Source organism: Meleagris gallopavo, chromosome 8, assembly GCF_905368555.1.
Source record: "Meleagris gallopavo chromosome 8, MGAL_WU_HG_1.1, whole genome shotgun sequence".
In the NCBI taxonomy this organism is placed as follows: domain Eukaryota; kingdom Metazoa; phylum Chordata; class Aves; order Galliformes; family Phasianidae; genus Meleagris; species Meleagris gallopavo.
The window spans coordinates 1,534,205-1,552,849 of record NC_139411.1 but is presented as its reverse complement, the minus strand read 5'-3'; the positions used below and the strand labels follow the sequence as shown (position 1 = coordinate 1,552,849).

At 37.4% G+C, this 18,645-nt stretch overlaps 1 long non-coding RNA gene across 4 annotated transcripts in view; it reads left to right on the top strand.

Annotated features, from left to right (window-relative positions):
* The window catches only part of LOC104911872 (uncharacterized), a 47,630-nt gene that overhangs the window by 22,801 nt on the left and 6,184 nt on the right, over positions 1-18,645 (top strand). For 3 of the 4 annotated variants that reach the window (XR_014884749.1, XR_014884750.1, XR_014884752.1), the window contains 3 exons: positions 449-527; positions 8,975-9,142; positions 12,488-12,700. This is a non-coding gene — a long non-coding RNA (uncharacterized LOC104911872). Of the gene's footprint in view, positions 1-448; positions 528-8,974; positions 9,143-12,487; positions 12,701-12,922; positions 15,909-18,645 lie in introns of all 4 variants that reach the window. The other variant, XR_014884751.1, reaches the window with a different exon arrangement.

Sequence of the window (18,645 nt, the reverse complement as noted above, 5' to 3'; positions counted from 1 at the left end):
CATTTTTATCACTTTAAAAAAAAAAAAAAAAAAAAAAAAAGCACTCATTTGAGCTTGGAAAGCTTCAATTCCAAAATAAGATTTTTTTTCTGAGTTCTGGAGAAGACAAAAAAGAAGAAGGATGGAATTGAAATGGAATAAACATTTAATGCATGTTAAGATAAGAGCTGCAGGCCAACTTGGCAGTTTGTACTGATCAGGAAAGCAGGACTGAAATCAGACTTCATCTGGAACTTACATTTTTACTCTTGCCTTACTTCTAAATTTTCCTCCTGAAAGCAGACCCCATAAACTAAAGATTTAGCGAAAGGGTTGGGAGAGAATATTTGTGACAATAAAAATGCACAAATCCACATAAAAGTGAATGAGATGCATCTTATATCTATTTGAAATTTAAATAAATGCAATTAATAGTTACAGAAAGACACAGATCTGTTCTTCTTCCTAGTGACCATGGATGAGGAAGCCCTACAGTACCGGTGTGCTACTCCTTTTCCCAGAGATCTGCCATTTTTCTGCACCGGCAGGTAAGATATTAAAGACCTGATGGTTATTCTGATTTCAAAGGAGAATAAGGCAAACATGAGTGATGCAGACAGCTGGCCCTCCTGCAGCTAGCTGAAAAATGTCTGCTTGAAATGCTGCAGTTACTATAAGCCACTATATGAGAGCTGAGCTTGGCAGCATAAATGATTCCGAAGGATGCAGTTCTACATTTTGCTGATATATTTGTAGATTACTTATCCCTCTTTTCAGCTCCTGACTTTTCTTTAATTTTGTCTTGACATCTGCTATTCCTAGACCACCAGTGGGCCAGAATAACCCTGACAGTGACAGTTCTTTTGCATGGCCTTAGTGCAGGCTGTGCACCTGCACACCCCTCCAGCTAGCCTGCCACAGACTGCAGTGTTATCTACATCATTTCCAGAAAGGCTGAGAGATCCCCCGTGTGTGCCAAGCATTGCACTGGGAGACTGGCTTCCTGAGCAGTATACTAAGATTTTCATGGAAAAAGAACTACCTTGGGAATTATTTGTGACGTGCAGTAGAGCTGAGAAAATATCACTGAAGCTCAGTTTTAAAGCAAATGGAAAAGGGCTTAAGTGAAAAGATGCAGCCAAGCTGGCATCAATTGCACATCTAAGGTTTGCATCAAGTGGCAGCGAGCAGTTAGATGGTTGTTTGCAAACCAAGGTCGTGATGGATCCTCATCTGGCTTTGGTTATCAAAGCAGAAGCATGCAGTGGCAAAAGCCACAGCCATCTTTGCATCACTAGGGAACATTTTTTATATTTGCTCCGTAGCTGTAACAGCTAACAGAAGTCTGCAGTATCTAGAGCAACAGCTCAGAACATATTTTCTAAGGAGTTGCCTATACAAAGCTCAGTCCATTTTCTATGGACTCAAACAGCAATTCAGACAGATGCAAATAAGTTAAAAACATCTGTCTGTACTTACATAGAAAAAGGATGAGGACTTAGATGTAACAACCTAATACTCAGCTATACGTGCAGTGCAGTTTGGAGCTTGTGCTATGTTTAGAATTCATGCAGGAGTATTTCTTAGAGAGGAAAGATGCTAACTGATATCTTCTAATTAATTTGAAGAAACATCAGTTTAAGCAAGACATAACTGTGGGTTATACCTACTGGTGAGGTTGGAGGGCCCTGTGTGTTTTGGAGCTGTGAAGTCAAGGCACAGGCAGGCTGATCCCAACTCCTTTCCAGCTCAAGCAAAGCTCTGCTGTGTCTGATGGTGACTGGAGGCCCGAGGGACCAGGAAGCTTTGGGCACTCAGCAGCTCCTCATAAACCCTCGTAAATTAGCACGTTAGAAATTCACATGAATGTAATGTGTCTGTACTTTTGCTCCTCTAGTGGATGCTATGAGATAAATTGTTTCAAAGGGAAAGCATGAGATGTACTTAATTCTTATATTTAATATTAAATATATATTGAATATATTAATATATATTAAAATATATTAAAGAAAAGTATGGAAAAGGAACACCAGAAAAGCATTACGATCTGCAAAAAAATGCAAAGGGTGGAGAGGGAAAATTGTGGAAATACATGGACAGTATCCCAAAGTGGAGATCTGAAAGAACTGCGGAGATTGCAGGCAAGTAAATGAAAAACATGCTAGAAAAGTTTTGGTGATCTGACTTTACTGTCAGCAACTGCTATTCAGGTTACTTAACTACTGTTAAGTAGAAATTACAATTTTTCCTTATTTATTCAGCTGTTTATCTAGTTTATGTCTCAGCATGTTTGACTTCAGGTACTACTGGTCAAAAAAAAAAAAAAAAAAAGAGGAATATCAACATAATAACTTCCATTTTCTTTTGAAATGTAATTTCTTCCCTATTTTCTCAGTGACCTGGAGCTAGTCCTTTAAACACGCTTGGCTCCAAAATGTAAGACAACTTATTTTTCTGTCGAGATAGTGAGGGATTTAGATATGAAGAAATGCATCCTTATGCTTTGCAGCTAATACCAATTTCCTGCTTTCTCCTGATATTTTGATATCTCTACTTACCGTGGTCATCTCTGTATGCGAGTTACAAAACACAGAAGCAACATAAAGACAAATTTTAACAGAGCAATAGCACGTTAGATAGAACAAGTCACAAAAACAATGCCAGGCTCTGAGAAATCTCTATTTACAGAGCTTCCCTATGGTCCCTTCTGAAACGATTAACAGATTCTAGGGCAACAGATACAGCTCCTTCCAACTGATACCAGCCCCTCTCTCAGTTCTGCAGCCATACTACTTTTATTTGCCTATGTGATACTAAATGTGTGTGCACATTTACTTTACTGAACACAACAGAAAGGAGAAATAGGTCCCAAAGATTTTTAAGCAATGGTCAATAGGAAGGAGAAAATGAAGTGCTTCTGAATGGGTGCAATATTGTATTGTTATTCCATTGTTATTTGAATGTTTTTAGTTGTTACTTGGCCTTTGAAATTATACAAAAAAAAAAATATCAAAGATGACTAAGAGAACACATCAGAAAATATATCCATAGGTCTTTGCAGGGTTTGTTAGTATACATATGTAGGCTCTTTTATACGCAAAGGCATTCAGATGTATTTTCCTTCACTTTTATCAGTGTATCAGTTTTCTACTTTAATGTATTGCTTTCAATTAAGTATAACACAATAAGAAGTAGAAGGTGTCTTTGTTGTCTAAGTGACTAGAATGATGGCTAAAATCCAGCAGCTGCACCATTTCTTTCTAAACCAATCCTAAATTCAATTAAAATTCTATTTTGGAGGCACAAGTAATAATCTGTGATAATTGCATTACACTAATTTAAACTACATAGTTTTTAATCTCATGTAATTTAAATGCATCCAAGGAAGACAGCTTGAGCTACAAACTTTGTTTCCTAATATTGGAAGTAATGTATGTCAATGGAAACTAAATTTTAAAACTTTGCTTCACATTACTTTTATGGCTATGTAGTGCTCTCAGACTGTTATTACTCGAACTATATTCAGAATTTACAAAATTGCCATTTAACATGATTAGCACTGTTATTTGTTCGAGTCCTCATAATTTTAGAAACATTTAGGTTTTTATTTTGTCTATAAGTTAAAGGAAGAAGAATAAATATTAGGGAAATCAGTGCATTTGCAATGAGATCTTGCTCAGGAAGCAGGGAGAATGATATGTTCTTAGTTCACAGACTCCATATTCTCAGTAGGCATCACACTGCAAATCAAGGCTAGGACAAGACAGTAGAAAAAAGTAACTGTATAAAACAGAACGTGTTATTTCTGTGATTAAACAAACACAGCACATTAGGAAATGATGAAGAGAATACATACAACAAAGTTGAGTAATTTGACCTTTCTGGCTTCTGCGAGATTGCATGCCCTTGGGAAGGGATTGAAGTTGGACATCAAAAGTACATGAAAGGTCTCCAAGGAGAACATGGAGTCCAATGGCTGTGATTAATTTGTCAATTAGGAAATCCTGCATAACAATAATGTCATAGCAGAGTGGGTCTGTTAGATTTGAGTTTCAAGGAATTGATGCAAGTCATTATTTTCCTTAATTTTTTTCCATACCCAGCAGGTTGTTTGGTTTCTCAGATTTTAACAAATGTTAAAATTTTTAACAAATTCTGATCTGTTTGAGTCTCCTTACATCTGAGTAACCGGAAGGCTGATGTGGGGATACAGTGAGCACATAGCTGGTTATCTCAGTAGAGTACAGATATGAATTTCATAACAGACAAATTATCTGATATTCTTAAATAACTTCTGTTCACTGTTCCACATACTGTTAAAATTTGTATTGGAAGATTTAGCGTTCTGCTTGGTCTTGATTAAATATGTATGTATACCATAAGAAAAAAGTATCCTACAAAATATAAACGCAAGTGCTTACGTAAAAACACCTCTGTGCAGTACGACAGGTGCAGGAAGAGCATTGCTAACAGAGAAATAACTCTTGTTTCCTCTGCGTTAGATCATTTACTCCATGACTTGAATTTCAGGGAGTTTAGTAATGACTTTTTGGTTTCTTTCCTCGCCAACTAGAAATCCAGTAGATTACAATTACATTTTTTGAAACGTAAAATGACAATATATATTGTCACAAATATTGCAGCATTTCACATTTTTTGTACCGAAGCCCAAACAATTTTGATCTATTTTTGAGATCATGTTGTAATACAACCTTTCTTCTAGTGGAGAAGTAAGAGGGTTCAAGGGTCCCTGTGTATTCTTCTCATCTGCCAACTATACCTCAGAAAGTGTAGGAACTAAAGTTTTTATATTACTGCCTATGCAAACCTAGAAACATGGAAAACATTTTACTTAATTTTCTCAGCTAAGGTCAACTTCATTTGGTGAGTGCAACAAGTCAGCCTGTAGCAGTAAGCCATCAACTATCAGCTTACTGAAAAGGCAGTTGGGGTTTGTGTTAGAGACGACTGAGTTTCCTGCATTGCTGCTGTTTGTACTGAAAATGTAAACACAAGTCAACAGATTTTAGATATGAGTCCTTTCTTATTTCTGTTTCAGATGTAACATGGTGAAGTCACAAGATTTCACATTAAGTTTTTGCTAGAGAATTCAACAAGACAGAATTTCTTTTATAAGAGACCTATATCAATGAGTTTCTTCAGTAACTTCTAGACATAAATGTATCTCTTTGATTAAGGAAAAATCTGACTGGTGCATTGTTTTTTGTTTGTTTTTCAATCCAAAATCCACAGTTCTTTGGTTCTCTGAAAATGTAGACTCAAATTGCAAAGATATTGCATTTACATGCACCTCATCAGAGTTTCTCAGAGGACAGAATAGAAGCAGATACTACTCATCTGAGATACTATCTTCTGTATTATTTTGAAACAGGTTAGGTATTAAAAGCAGAAAGATAGGGAAGACATGAAAATTGAGACCCCTGAGTTTGACATTTTCAAACGTTCACAGCTTCCAGTGTGATGTTAAGTTAAATGAACGACACTCGAGTACATCTGGCAATTTCCAGAGGCCAAGATGAGCTTGTGTGAGGACTGATTCTTAATCGCATGTAACTTCTTTAAGCCTTACGGAAGCTGAAGCAAGCACAGCTCCCTAGTGGTCATCTAGGAGAGTTCATAATGAGAGTGAGTGAAAAGGAAGATATTTTAACTTAATAGTCAAAAAACGTTGTGAGAGGGTAGCACAGTAAAATCAGAAATCCTCACCTTCTGAACTCCTTGAATAAAGAACTGTAATTGAGGATTGTATCACACACTGAAGCTCCCCTATGAGTTTGATCTTAACTGATAGATAATGCACAGTTTTAGGGAAAAGTTAATTTTAAAATGTTAGAATAGCATGCTCCAAACAGTTGTCTCAGTATGTTTGCAGGTGTAAATGTATAGAAGAACAGTAGTTCCTTCATCCATGTGCTGTGTTATCTACATGTGTATATATAGCTTTAGCATATATGCATCTTTTGATTATCACCTCACTTGTACTTGTGGTACCTGTTATGCTGTGTACAGATTTTATCCTCTATAATCCTTTTATTCTCTCTGTGAATTTGTTAATGTACTCCTTTGAAGATAATCCCATAATTAAAGGGCATATTTAAGTAATGAAATCTGGATTGCGCATATCTAAGTGGTGTGTGCAATCTTCAACAATGACAATACATGTCAACGTGTATTTTGATAGAAGCAACCGAGTGCAACCTATTATTTCCCAAAGAAGGACTTGGAGCTGCTGATACACGACACACCAGATAGGTGTGAATATCTTATTGTTTATTATGCTTTGGTTAGAACAGACTTCGTTTGAGAAGTCACATTTAATTCATGTCCACTGATGTCATATGATGCCTTTCTTGTTTATTAAACAGAAAAAAGGCTTAGTTTTACCAGTACACAAGAGTAATATTCCACAACTGCTTGAAGAAGCAACAATATATGCTGAATCAAAATCTAAATATTCTACATCACAAATTACTCCAGTTTCTGTTTCTTGCCTCGTCTGCCTATGGATAAGCAGGTCATCAGCTCATTCTACTGGAGTCCTATTTCTTTGGTTACTAATTTGTTCTGAAAGCTGCCTGCATTTGTGAAAGCTGTCCCACATTTCCTGCCATAACAAAGTCTTCCTGCTGGCTGAACAAGAATAGACTAAATAATCCTGCCTGCTGCCAGAATTTAACAAGGCACAGATGGAAGTTGCAGTCATCAGATGTTTGAGCAGCAGATTACGCTGCTTCTAGTCATTGGTGCTGAAGTGTTTCACCAGGGGGATAAGTTTGTTTGCTTGATCTCTTCAGTTTGGGCTTGAAATGGAACCCCTGGTGGTGACTTACTGTAATTAATGGATCATCATATTAGGACTTCCCTTAACTTGCAATTGTAGGGGAGAAAAATGGTGTATTAAGATCAAAATATGATTTTTTTTTTTTTAAACAAAAAGCCACATCTGATAAAGTGTTATAGAAATACTGAGCAAGCTTCTCTGTCCTTCAAGTAAAACCCTGAGGCTAGAACTGACTGGATCATAACAAATGTTTCACTAAATGCCAAAATATGTATGGGAAGCACAACCTTGTTGGGTAACTGAGCACATGTAATTTTGAATAAATTCAGCCATGTTGTGTATTATTTGAAAAAGATGGAATAGAAAGTTGTAATCTATTGACCTTGTTCAGGTAATGAAGACTAAGGAGTTTCAAGCAAATGTGAGGGGGGAAAAGAAACAACAGTGAAGTGTTCAGTGGAAAGGTTTTTATTGAGTCTGGGGCCTTGGCTAGGTCGAAGGAGATCACAAGGCAGTTAAAAAGCTGCAGGAGATAAAACTGCTGAGTGACCAAAAGATTAGAGGCCTCACTCAAAAGTTATTCTCCTCAATATCACTTAGTGAGCCAGCACTAATGAGATATTTCGCAAGGATGAACATCCATAAAGAAACTTCTGTAGGTGGTGTTCCTTTATCTCTTTCTCTCACTCTACCTGGAAGAAAAAACACCCTTATAGTTGGCCTATGTAATTATTTTGCTTTTGACAGTCTGTCATAAAGGAAAATAAAGAATTAAGAAACAGCATCCTTTCCATGCGACGAGTAGCAACAGTTCTATAATCCTTCTCTGAAATCTGTTAGCATCTGGAAGTGGAAATCTTTTTCTTTGAGTTTTATAAAGGGCACTGGACTTCCAACATTAACATTAGACATTAGCATTTGTTCCTTATAAAATATATATTTCAAGGGAGTTCCTGTTAGAGTAAGCTCAGCTTTCTCACTTCCTGATTACTTCTCCAAACTTTTTTTTTTCTTTTTTTTTTTCTTTTTTTTTTCTGTATTGTTAATTTCTTTTCGTGGTATTTTCTTTGCTCGTTGCATAGGCAGAGCTTTTGGTTACTGGCAGCCTTGACAAAATTTTCACACTGTAGGCATGATTTTTTTATTAACTGCAAATAAAAATGGGTTTTTGAATCCTGCATTTTCTGAATTCAGCCTATGTTTTTTTTGCTGGAGGTGTATTAAATTAATTTGAGTTAAAGCTTCCAAGAATGCATAGCCTTACTCTGTATCATATGGTAAACAACTTTGTCATCCAAAAAACTCAGTCTAACTTGTGAAAGTTAATAATCAAGCTATGCTTCATCACTCCTTCATGCAAGATAAGTGATTAGCTTTCTCTACAATAGAGCATAGATAACCAGAACTTGGCACATGTGCTTGTTTGATAACAGTGAAAAACAAACAAGAAGCCAATAACTGAAGTCTGAAAAGATGATGAACAGGAATTTGCATGAAAATTTGTTTGAGGAATATTTGTCTGATGTATGAATTTTGTATTCTAGATTCCCAGATATTGTAATCAAACTAATTGCTCTGCATATAGTGATCTAACTCATTTATTTCAATTCACCACCTTAGTAGCATACTTTTATCTAAATTATACTTTATTCAGTTCAGACTATGAGGAATCCTGTATTTTCTTTTCAAATTACTCTTTTTCTTGCTGCTTCACTTTCCAGCCTTTTTGTTTCAGATGGAGTAGGGATGTTTGTATAATTTTTCAGTTAAAAAAAACTCTCTTATTTTAAAATTAAGTTTGTATGGGTGTATTCAGGTTAATCCTTATTTTAAAAAATGTTTTAAACTAAATTTTATGATTTCTTTACCCTTTCAATATTGATTTCAGTACCTAAGGTAATTTTCAAACAGAGCACCTGGATCTCAAAGTCTCCCTAGTCTGAGAGGATGCACTAGCATTGGCAACAGTGAACCTCTGATCAGTTAGAAAGACTTCAGCAAGTCTTTCGCCATGTCACAGTCTAGCTGGGCTCACTTTTCTTAGCCCTTGTACTTGTTTGATTCACATGTAATCTAGGTTTTATGTGGAAAGGGAATAGCAAAAAAAAAAAAAAAAAGAGTTCATTTAAGTTGAGAGTAGGAAAAAAAAGACTTATTTTGAAGTACATTGTAGTGAGAGTGCTTTTTTTTTAGGAGAGTCTGTGGCCTTTGGAAATGAATCACCTTTAAAAAGGAATGATGACCAGGATGACCTGAAGCAGGTGAAGAGGCAGTCAGCCCGCTCACTTTTTCCTTCTGTGCAGTGTCATCACAAAACTCTTCACTGTTTTTTCATCTGCTGTGACCACACAGTTAAGAAAGGTAGGTGCAAGTCCTGCTTATTTTAAAATGATACAGCTGAGAAGGCAAAGTTGCTGTCTCTTAACCCATAGAGTAGATATATATGTTTAAAGTGCCAGATTCTAATGGAAGGTCTAATATTAAAAATGCTCCAAAACACAGAACCATAGAATTTCTCAGGTTGGAAAAGACCTTAAAGACCATCAGGTCCAACCACAACCTAACCATACTACCCTAACTCTAACAACCCTCTGCTAAATCGTGTTCCTGAGCACCACATCCAAACGGGTTTCAAACACATCCAGGGATGGTGACTCAACCACCTCCCTGGGGAGACCATTTCAGTGCTTAACAACCCTTTCTGTAAAGAAGTGTTTCCTGATATCCAACCTAAACTTACCCTGGCACAACTTGAGGCCATTTCCCCTCATCCTGTCACCTGTCACCAGTGAGAAGAGACCTACCCCGCTCTGCTGTAAGCACCTTCCAGTTATTGAAAGAGAACAGTAAGGTCTCCCCTCAGCCTCCTTTTCCCCAGACTAAACAGCCCCAGTTCCTTCAGTCTCTCCTCCTAGGGCATATTCTCCAAGCCCTTCACAAGCCTAAGCAACTAATGTCTTTTAATATCTTTTAGTTCTATTCTTTAAAGATGAAGCAGTATGTAAAACAACAAAGTTTCGTTTACCTAAAGGATTTGCCTTCTAGAGTAATGTAGAGTCATAACAATATTTTGAATACTAGTAGTGGTTTTTAATTCTTTCCCTTTCCTGAAAGTAGTACAATATGTAGCTCTAAATATATGCTGTTAGTGCAGAAAACTTTTAGCATAATTGAGTACAATTTTTGATGTGTCAAAGAGGCACTTCATAGAATCACAGAACGGCCTGGGTTGCAAAGGACCACAATGACCATCTGGTTCCAACCCCCTGCTACGTGCAGGGTCACCAACCAGCAGCCCAGGCTGCCCAGAGCCACATCCAGCCTGGCCTTGAATGCCTGCAGGGATGGGGCATCCACAGCCTCCTTGGGCAACCTGTTCCACTTGTGATTATAGAGTATAAAAATTGGAAGAACGGTAATTTTAAAGCATGCACATGGGATGCAAATACAGCGGTCTCTTTTCTTAAAAACCATTGCCCACCTGAAGGTTGTGATTGCAAAAATAGCTCTGTGGCACTGAAATGACAGGATTTAAATATACGCAATCGAATGTTAAGCATGCAGCTACTGCAAATTGTGAATGCCTTAGTAGAAAAATTCTACAAATTGACTCTTTGTACGGATGTGAAATAAGAAACATCCAAGCCCGAGGATCTGTTTGAAGATTTATAATTTAACAGGATGTGTCTGAAAGACCAAGAATTAATAACACAGTTTTATGAATGCTGGAATTTATGTATGCATATATTTTTGCAAGTACATTCTGTTGTAGATGTTTAGCGTGTATTTGGGCTTTTCATAGTATTGGAAAATGTGTAGTTTACTTGGCATCAAGATAGCATAATTGCAACTGAGCTGATAAACAACTGCACTGGTTTCACATCCTCCTGTTCAGGTGCAGTTCTTGAATGATAACAGCTAGCTCTAATCCAATTCACAATTTCCAAAAATAGGAACCAAATATATGTCTAATAATTCTAAAATGAAGGAATAGGGAAGGTGTCCTTAAAGGAGAAAAGAATGAATAAGATGTGCATTTATTTATTTAATGTTTATTCTTGACTCTAATTTATTTTTCACTGTTTTTTATCATATAATGCTGTAAGTCTGCTTTAAGTGATTGCTCAAGAATGAAAGATTCCTGTACACTTAATTTATAATATACATATGGGCACATCTGTAGAACATCTTCCACAGCAGCCTGTAATTAGTTACCAGTTTCCTACAGTAGACAGTAAAGTGACAGCTGGGAGTGTGGAAACAACCCTAGGAATTCCAGATGTAATTTGAAGAATAGGTAGTCGGGAAAAGGAAGCCCTTTCCATTTGAATTTTCAGATTTTGGTTTTACTGCTAAGTTCAAGATGACTCAAATTGACTCTGACAGAAGCATGATTCAAAGTCACTGTGGTCCATGGAGCTATTGGGATTGCTTTTATAAGACTTTTGATTGGTCTTGAATGTAGTATTTACATTGGTTTAAGCATTAGCCTGCAGTAATTTGCACATTGTTTCTATTATTACCCATTACTCTGGAAGTCAGACAATGACACGCTTGGTTTCTATTACACGTTTGTATCTGTATCAGTTAATTAGCTATCAGCTGAAATTCCCTTGCTTTTCTAGCATAGCTGTTCACCATTTTTAGATTATTCATTTAGATTAATTATTTAAGTGTATCCAAAGTAAAGTGTTATGGGGAGAAATTAGAGATCATTTTAACAAATGCTTATCAGACTAACGGGATGTTGCACTTAGCTCTGCTACGACTTGTGCAAAACAACAAAAATTACTGAGTAAATAACCAAAAGTTCTCTCTGTCTCTAGTTTTCATTTTGTCATTTATCAATGAATCTGTGTTCAGAAAAGTTAGTATGCATTTCCAATACTTGAAGGGAGCATATAAACAGGAGGGGGAACGGCTGATTATGAGGGTGGATAGATAGTGATAGGACAAGGGGGAATGGTTTAAACTGAGCCAGGGGAGGCTTAGGCTGGATATCAGGAGGAAGTTTTTCACCCAGAGGGTGTGAGGCACTGGAACAGGTTGCCCAAGGAGGCTGTGGAAGCCCCATCCATGGAGGCATTCAAGGCCAGGCTGGATGTGGCTCTGGGCAGCCTGGGCTGCTGGTTGGCGACCTGCACGCAGCAGGGGGTTGGAACCAGATGGTCATTGTAGTCCTTTTCATCCCAGGACATTCTAGAATTCTATGATTTCCTTTTGACTCAGTTTGTATTTATGTAGATTATTCTATGTCTTCTAAAATGATGCTGAGTTTAGCATAACATACGACACCACGTTAAATGCATACGAAGCAAGCCGTATTCCTGGTCTTCTATTTTACAGAAAGCATGTTAATGTACTATCTCTTATTATTGAGATTTCACAATACTAGGCTTGGTTTACATTGTTGTTATTCTCACAATATGGCTTATCTGTGCACCTCTTTTCACAGTTGGGTAGATAAGTGTATATTCAACTAATTCAGCTTGTCTGTTTCTTGGCTGCTGATTGCAAAGCTCTAAGTTTAGTAAATTGAATGTTAGTGCAGCTCCATGAATTCAGAGCAACTGTGAGCTCAGTTGCAACTGGGCATTCACTCTAGCTAATGAGTCAAACAGCAAAACAGGATAGAAAGACACAGAATTACAGGGGCTGAATTTTGCAGTTTTAATGGCTTACCAGAAATACTCCCATAATTACCAGGCTCGTCAGCCCTCGCCAAGCCCATCACCTAACACTCGAGGAATAGAGGCTTCCAAGCATTTTGGACACCTGCCCCATTTCTGAAGACCCCATTTTGAAGGGACAGTTGAGACGCCTAACTATGAGGAAGGAGGAATACATCTGGGAGTACATATGTGCCAAGGCTCTGGCAGGGAGATGAAGCCTACATTTGCCACGTTTGGTTTCCAAAATGTAAGTGATTTTTGAAACATAACGTAAATTTTTAAAAGTGCTTCTTACTTAAAGGATCAACTTAAAAGCCGTCCCGGAGTATTCATCATATATATTAAACAGTAGCAAATCAGGATGAAAAGTGGTAATCAAGACATCTGGATGTAGTATAGACACATTATGTAGCATGAGCAGCTGAGGAGAGCCAACAGCTCTGACAGTGGCTTTCACTGCCTCTTCCAGAGCAGATGACTGAGCAGTGCAACTGCATTCAGTGCTGGCATGGCAGCCTCAGGAATGAGAAGCTCCTGGTGACAGCTCCAGCACTGCAAACCCATGCCAGTCTGTGGGCCTGTTGAGAACAGACAGCCAGACAAAAACAGCAGTAGGATATGAGGGAAAAGAAGGGATCCAGGTACAGAAAAATTGATTTCTCTAATTTCTCCTGCTTGCAACTGCGTTAAAACTATTGTTCTTTAAAACAGTGTGTAATACAGTTCACCAAGTGGAGTATGGTTGGAGGACCACTGAGCACAGCTGTCTGGGAGGTTTATAACATCTTCTGATTTCCTATGGGTAACTGGTGAAAGATTAGAGGAACATGAAAACACCACACAACTTGTGGGTGGATATTCCCCTTTTAAGTATTGTTCAAAGGAGCTTTCAATTCTAGGTTATTGTATCTAATTCCGTTCCAGTCTGGTAGTGAATGTAGTCTGTTCCTGATGGAGTTGTTTCAGAAAAGAATTGTTCTTTTTTCTTAAAGGAAAATAATTCTTAAAGGAAAATCCATGACTTAGCTCAATATTTTACACTAAAACTGGAAACATCTGTACACATGTCAAATTTTTCTTTTTCCATAATACAAACAAGCAGGAAAGAACAAAATAAGGGAAAATATGCAGACGTAAGAACTCTTCTCAGTATAAATTGTTCCTAGTAATGAGGGAGAAAATAATTAACTATCTGGGAATTCTCAGCCAACATCCTTAGCAAGCACAGTCAAAACATCAGGGAAGAAATGTACATCATTTTCATCTGGATATATGGCTTAATGGCTTAAAGTTGAAGAATTTTTCTTCATTATTAAAACAATATAAAGTGCTTACACTAAAACTCACACTATTTGATATGAAAATTAAAATCTGTCTGGACCTATTGGAAGAATTGTCATTCTGACCCCTGTCCAATTCTGCAGAAATCTGAAGTTTCTAAGGGCTGGAAGAAAGAAATTGATTTTTAACTTTAGGGAAATGTCTGAAAATTCTCCATTACCAAGTTAATAAAGTACTGTAACTCTAATGCAAATTGATGTGTTGTGAGAGATTGAGCGCTCATGAAATGAAGCTGCCCATTAGAAAATACTATTAAGGTATTAAGCCAATGAAAAAATAGCAGTATAGAAGAGAGGGCCGCTTGAATGTTGTGAAAGGTCATATAATCCATCACTTTTTCTGAAGAAAGGATAAGAGAATAATGGCATTTGGGGCTAATCCTTAAGTCAGTGTGCTTGTACATCTTCACTGAAATTAGGCAGAAAAATTTAAACCTCTGTGATTCTAGCATGCAGAACTTTCCCCCCATTTTTCAGCTTTTTAACACTAGCACTGACTTAATTGCTCATCTGTTACAGGCAGCTGAAAAGGACATCATGGAAGAGAAAGGAGCCGCTGGTCACAAACAAGCAGCCTTGTTCATCAACAGCATGGCTGCAGTGGCATGAGTCAAGGCAGGCTTACATTTTCTGGCCAGCAAATCAATCACTTCATTAGTCTTCACCAAAAAAACATCTCCCACAACTATATACTCTGCCTTAGTCTTTCTGAATATTAGGGTTTTCTTAGGATGTCTTCTAACATACTTTTCTACCAAATATCTTGAGTTTCTCCATGGCTTTGCATAGGTACTTGTCTCACCATAAGCAGCCTGGGGAGGATGGCAGAAATGCCTCTCGTGAAGATTTAGTGAGTGTGCCACGCTGGCACACAATTCTTTTCTTGTTATTGTCTTTTCAGGACATACATTGAAGTATTTCTCTTGCTTTCCACATTTTGTCACTTAGAAATGTCATTGGCAAGAGCCACTCTATACAAACATAAGGCAAAAAGAATTTTTTTGCACTTCTGTTCCTGAGAGCAGAAGTGTCAAGGAGGATACTACAGAAAGACAGAGACCGTGGTATAACTGTAGCGATTTTCCAGCCAGAGGAGCCTTCCAGCTTAGCTAGTCATAAAGACAGAAGTCTAGACATACCTCTAATAAGGCCAGTATTAACACGCCGTAATTATTTTACCTTAAGGTAATGCTCATTCATCATCGTGACACTGCTATAAATAGAGTATAATCACTTCACATTTTCCAATAAGTCCAATACATTCGGAAATTAGGTAAGGTAGTGAAGTTTGTCATTTCTCACTGTAACAAGTAGCAATTGCTATTGAGAAGTTTCAGAAGAGAAATGGCAGTTTCTCCTGAAACTGTAATTAATATGCTTTCAGTATATGTAAGTCAGCACAGCTGCTTAGTCTAAAACGAGATTTGACTACTGTCCAAATTATCCTAACCGTAAAGAAGAAATCCACTACATAGCACAGAAATCTTTTTGTTATTATGCCTCCTCCTATCAGGTAATTTTACAAAGCATGATTGGGCAAATTTGCACAGAAAGCAATATCTCCTTTCCACCTAAAAAAACCAATCTCATTAAAGCCAAAAGGAAGACTTAAAAAGATATTACTCAGGGAAGTATAGGAATTTGTTTAAGGTTATAAACACACTCATCCAAAAGTTTTAAACCTATTCAAGTTTGGAATTCCAGTTAAGGTCCATAAAGTACAAATTTTGTGTTTTACGTCTGCAGTAAAAGATCAGAGATTACTTGTAATTATTATGACCCATGTCTAATGATTTTAAGAGCAATCTGTAAGTGTTTACAATGCCCTGGAATGACAGTATATTTGCTTTATTTGTATTTTCTCTGTTCAACTTACTCAACTTCCTTGATTGAACTACTCGTTGGATCATGAAGTATTAAGGATCTTGAAAAACTACAGGCTATGTGGTCCTAAAAAAAAAAGACAGTTTTTGAAATGAGTGTTTTGAATGGTGACAATTTTGAATGAAAAACATATTGGAAGACTTTAGAAGAACTGAGCAGCATTGTTCAGCCTTCTCTTACAGGAAACAAAAGACAAAAGGAGTAACCCACTCTAGACAGATGCCTCATAGGGTAAGCAAACATTATAAAAGTAGGAACTTTCTGTTTTCAGGATGAGAGATGCAGATTAGGTCCTTGTTTAGATAAAAGAAGCTGGCGTAGCAGATGTACAACAGCTTGCATTGGCTACTTCCCCCATATAGATATATCAGATTAATCAGAGTAAGAGATTTGGTTTGCAAGTGATGTGGATGCCCAAGGGGCTGCAGGTTTTGTTTTGTCCACAGCTGAGCTACTCAGCCAACTATTGGATGGCTTATGGTGATACACTGGTGACATAAATCACAGCTGATTACTGCATACAAGAGATGGAATATTCCTTCAAGATATAACATTTCTCGGAGTTAAAGCTGCTTCCTCCAAGATCTTATTGAAGTCATTCTCCAGGATCTTAGTAACACTGTAATATAAACACTGTCTTAAAGGGATCCTTGTTCCAGGACCCCTTTAATCCTTATTTCCCTTTACAGGAACTTGCAGAGCTAGAAACCCATCTAAACTTTTCATTTGGAGCAGCAGTACTTAGCTGAACTGACATCTAAGTAGGTTGGCAAATTAGCTATGAATTTGTATGCTTGGCTCTCACATGTTTGATTACTCAGGGAAATAGCACGGACAAGAGCATAAGTGAAAAGTTGGATACTGTTAAAATTTCTGACTCTGATCTATCTGCCCCTTGGTAATTTGTCACAGGTATAAACGTGCACGTTGCTTAATATACTGTCTACTTTTCAGATATAAGTAACATTTCGAACTGTGCTACTTAAATGATGTTCCCATTATGGCTTTACTGCAGCATGGTAACAAATTCAGTGTCTTAGCAATCCTGCTTGGATTCCATACTGCAGTTTGTCAGCCACATGCCTTTCTTCCATCATTTGTTTTGTCATCAGTGAAAATTAATTTTCTTGTGTTCCGCCCTTCTTATCGCTTTTAGAAAAACAGACAACATCTGCTTTGCAGAGACTCACAAAAGGAAATGAACATTCTTTCTTACTGGAGGATGACATTAATGACAATAAATCATCCCAAGACCTTATTTATCTATCGTTTAACAGTCGTTTTACAGTTATGTGTGAAGAGGTGTGAAGTATACTATGATTATCTAAACGTTGGTTAGAAAACATTGGCAGAAAAAGGTAGTTGTATTTAAGAGCTTTTCTTATATACACAAAGGTTTGGGGGGATCTATTGTGCATTTTCCAGAATAATTTCTGCATTTAGATGCGCCATTCAAACTAATACATTAAAATTAGACTTTTAAAAAAAAAAAAAAGGTATGTTTTCCAAAATTCTGGAAACCCACAGCTCTCACTGAAATCTGTGAAAATTTTGGGGTGCCAGGCATTTGTAGAAGATGATAAATGTCTTTAGGCTCCAGTGAAAAGATGCTCTGGAGTGCAAACATTGCTTATTTACTGGAGTCATTATTGAGAGAAACAATGCTGTGCTAGTAGACCATAGGGAGTACCTTTTCTATACTAATACATACCTCCCTTTGCATTAAAGATATTCAAACCACTGCATATGTGCGAGGGTTGCTCCAAAAGTAGTGCCTCCTGTTTTATTATCTTTGCCCATGACATCAGAGGCAGATGTTGGCAGTATAGCAGTAGAGGCTGAACCCTCTCGCTAGTATCCCATTACATTTTATTGCTGTGTGACAGATGGCACAGAGGAGCAGCCTGACAATATGGCATCTGACATGGAAGTGCCTATGAAGCAAAGATTTGTCACTGAATTCCTCCATGCGGAAAAGGTGACACCCACTGACATTCATTGATGCTTGCTGAACGCTGATGGAGATCAAGCGGTGGATGTGAGCACAGTGAGACAGTGGGTGCCACATTTCAGCAGTGGTGACAGTGATGGTGGGTCACCTCCACTGGTGCAGATTTTTAGAAGCACAGCACGAGGGCTCCCCTTTGTGCCTGACAAAAATACGGAGCTAATGGTGATGGCTGTGTTGAAAAATATTGTTTTGTAGCTGAGAATTTGCTCTCAAATAGTGTTTTTGTGTTCTTTGTATCTGTTGTAGTTTCCATGGAAATGTGAGGCATTCCTTTCAGAGCAACTTACATAATATTAGTCAGACAATAAAGGGTAAGGTCTAACAGAATGACAGTCATTCTTATCATACTGAATGTACAAAACTATCATTTGATGAGACATGACTGAGAAGTACTTGACAATTTGGGAGCTCTGTCATAATAAATAAACCCATTTTTGCATCTGTCATCATATTGGTATACATTTGGCTCACTCTCTTTGTAAAAATCTAATGTTTTAAAATCTCGGGTTTGAAAAATCTTGTAAACTTCCATATTTTTGGCAACTGCCTTTTAAAACTAGTTAGGATTCATTAGCAAACAATTTTCAAAGACTACGACGCACATTATGGAAATGCAGCAAGTTTGATATATAATGAGCAGCAATGCTATCAAGGACTAATGACAAAAGCTAATTATTTAGCTGCTGGGATAAGCTAGCCAAATAGTAGAGAGGTTTGTTGTTGTTTTTTTTTTTTTAAATAAACATTTTGGTGTAGACTATCACATGGGGAAACTGCATATGGCATTTATAAAGGGCAGAACTTCAACAGTGTCATCCTTGTATTTGAGAGTCAGGTCCAGAGGATCAGCTCATCTTGCATAACTGCCCACCTGCTACGTAGCAACCAATGAGTGTGTTTCAGACAAATGAGTACAGCTTCTCTAAGCAGGTTCAATCCACAAAATGGAATCTGCTA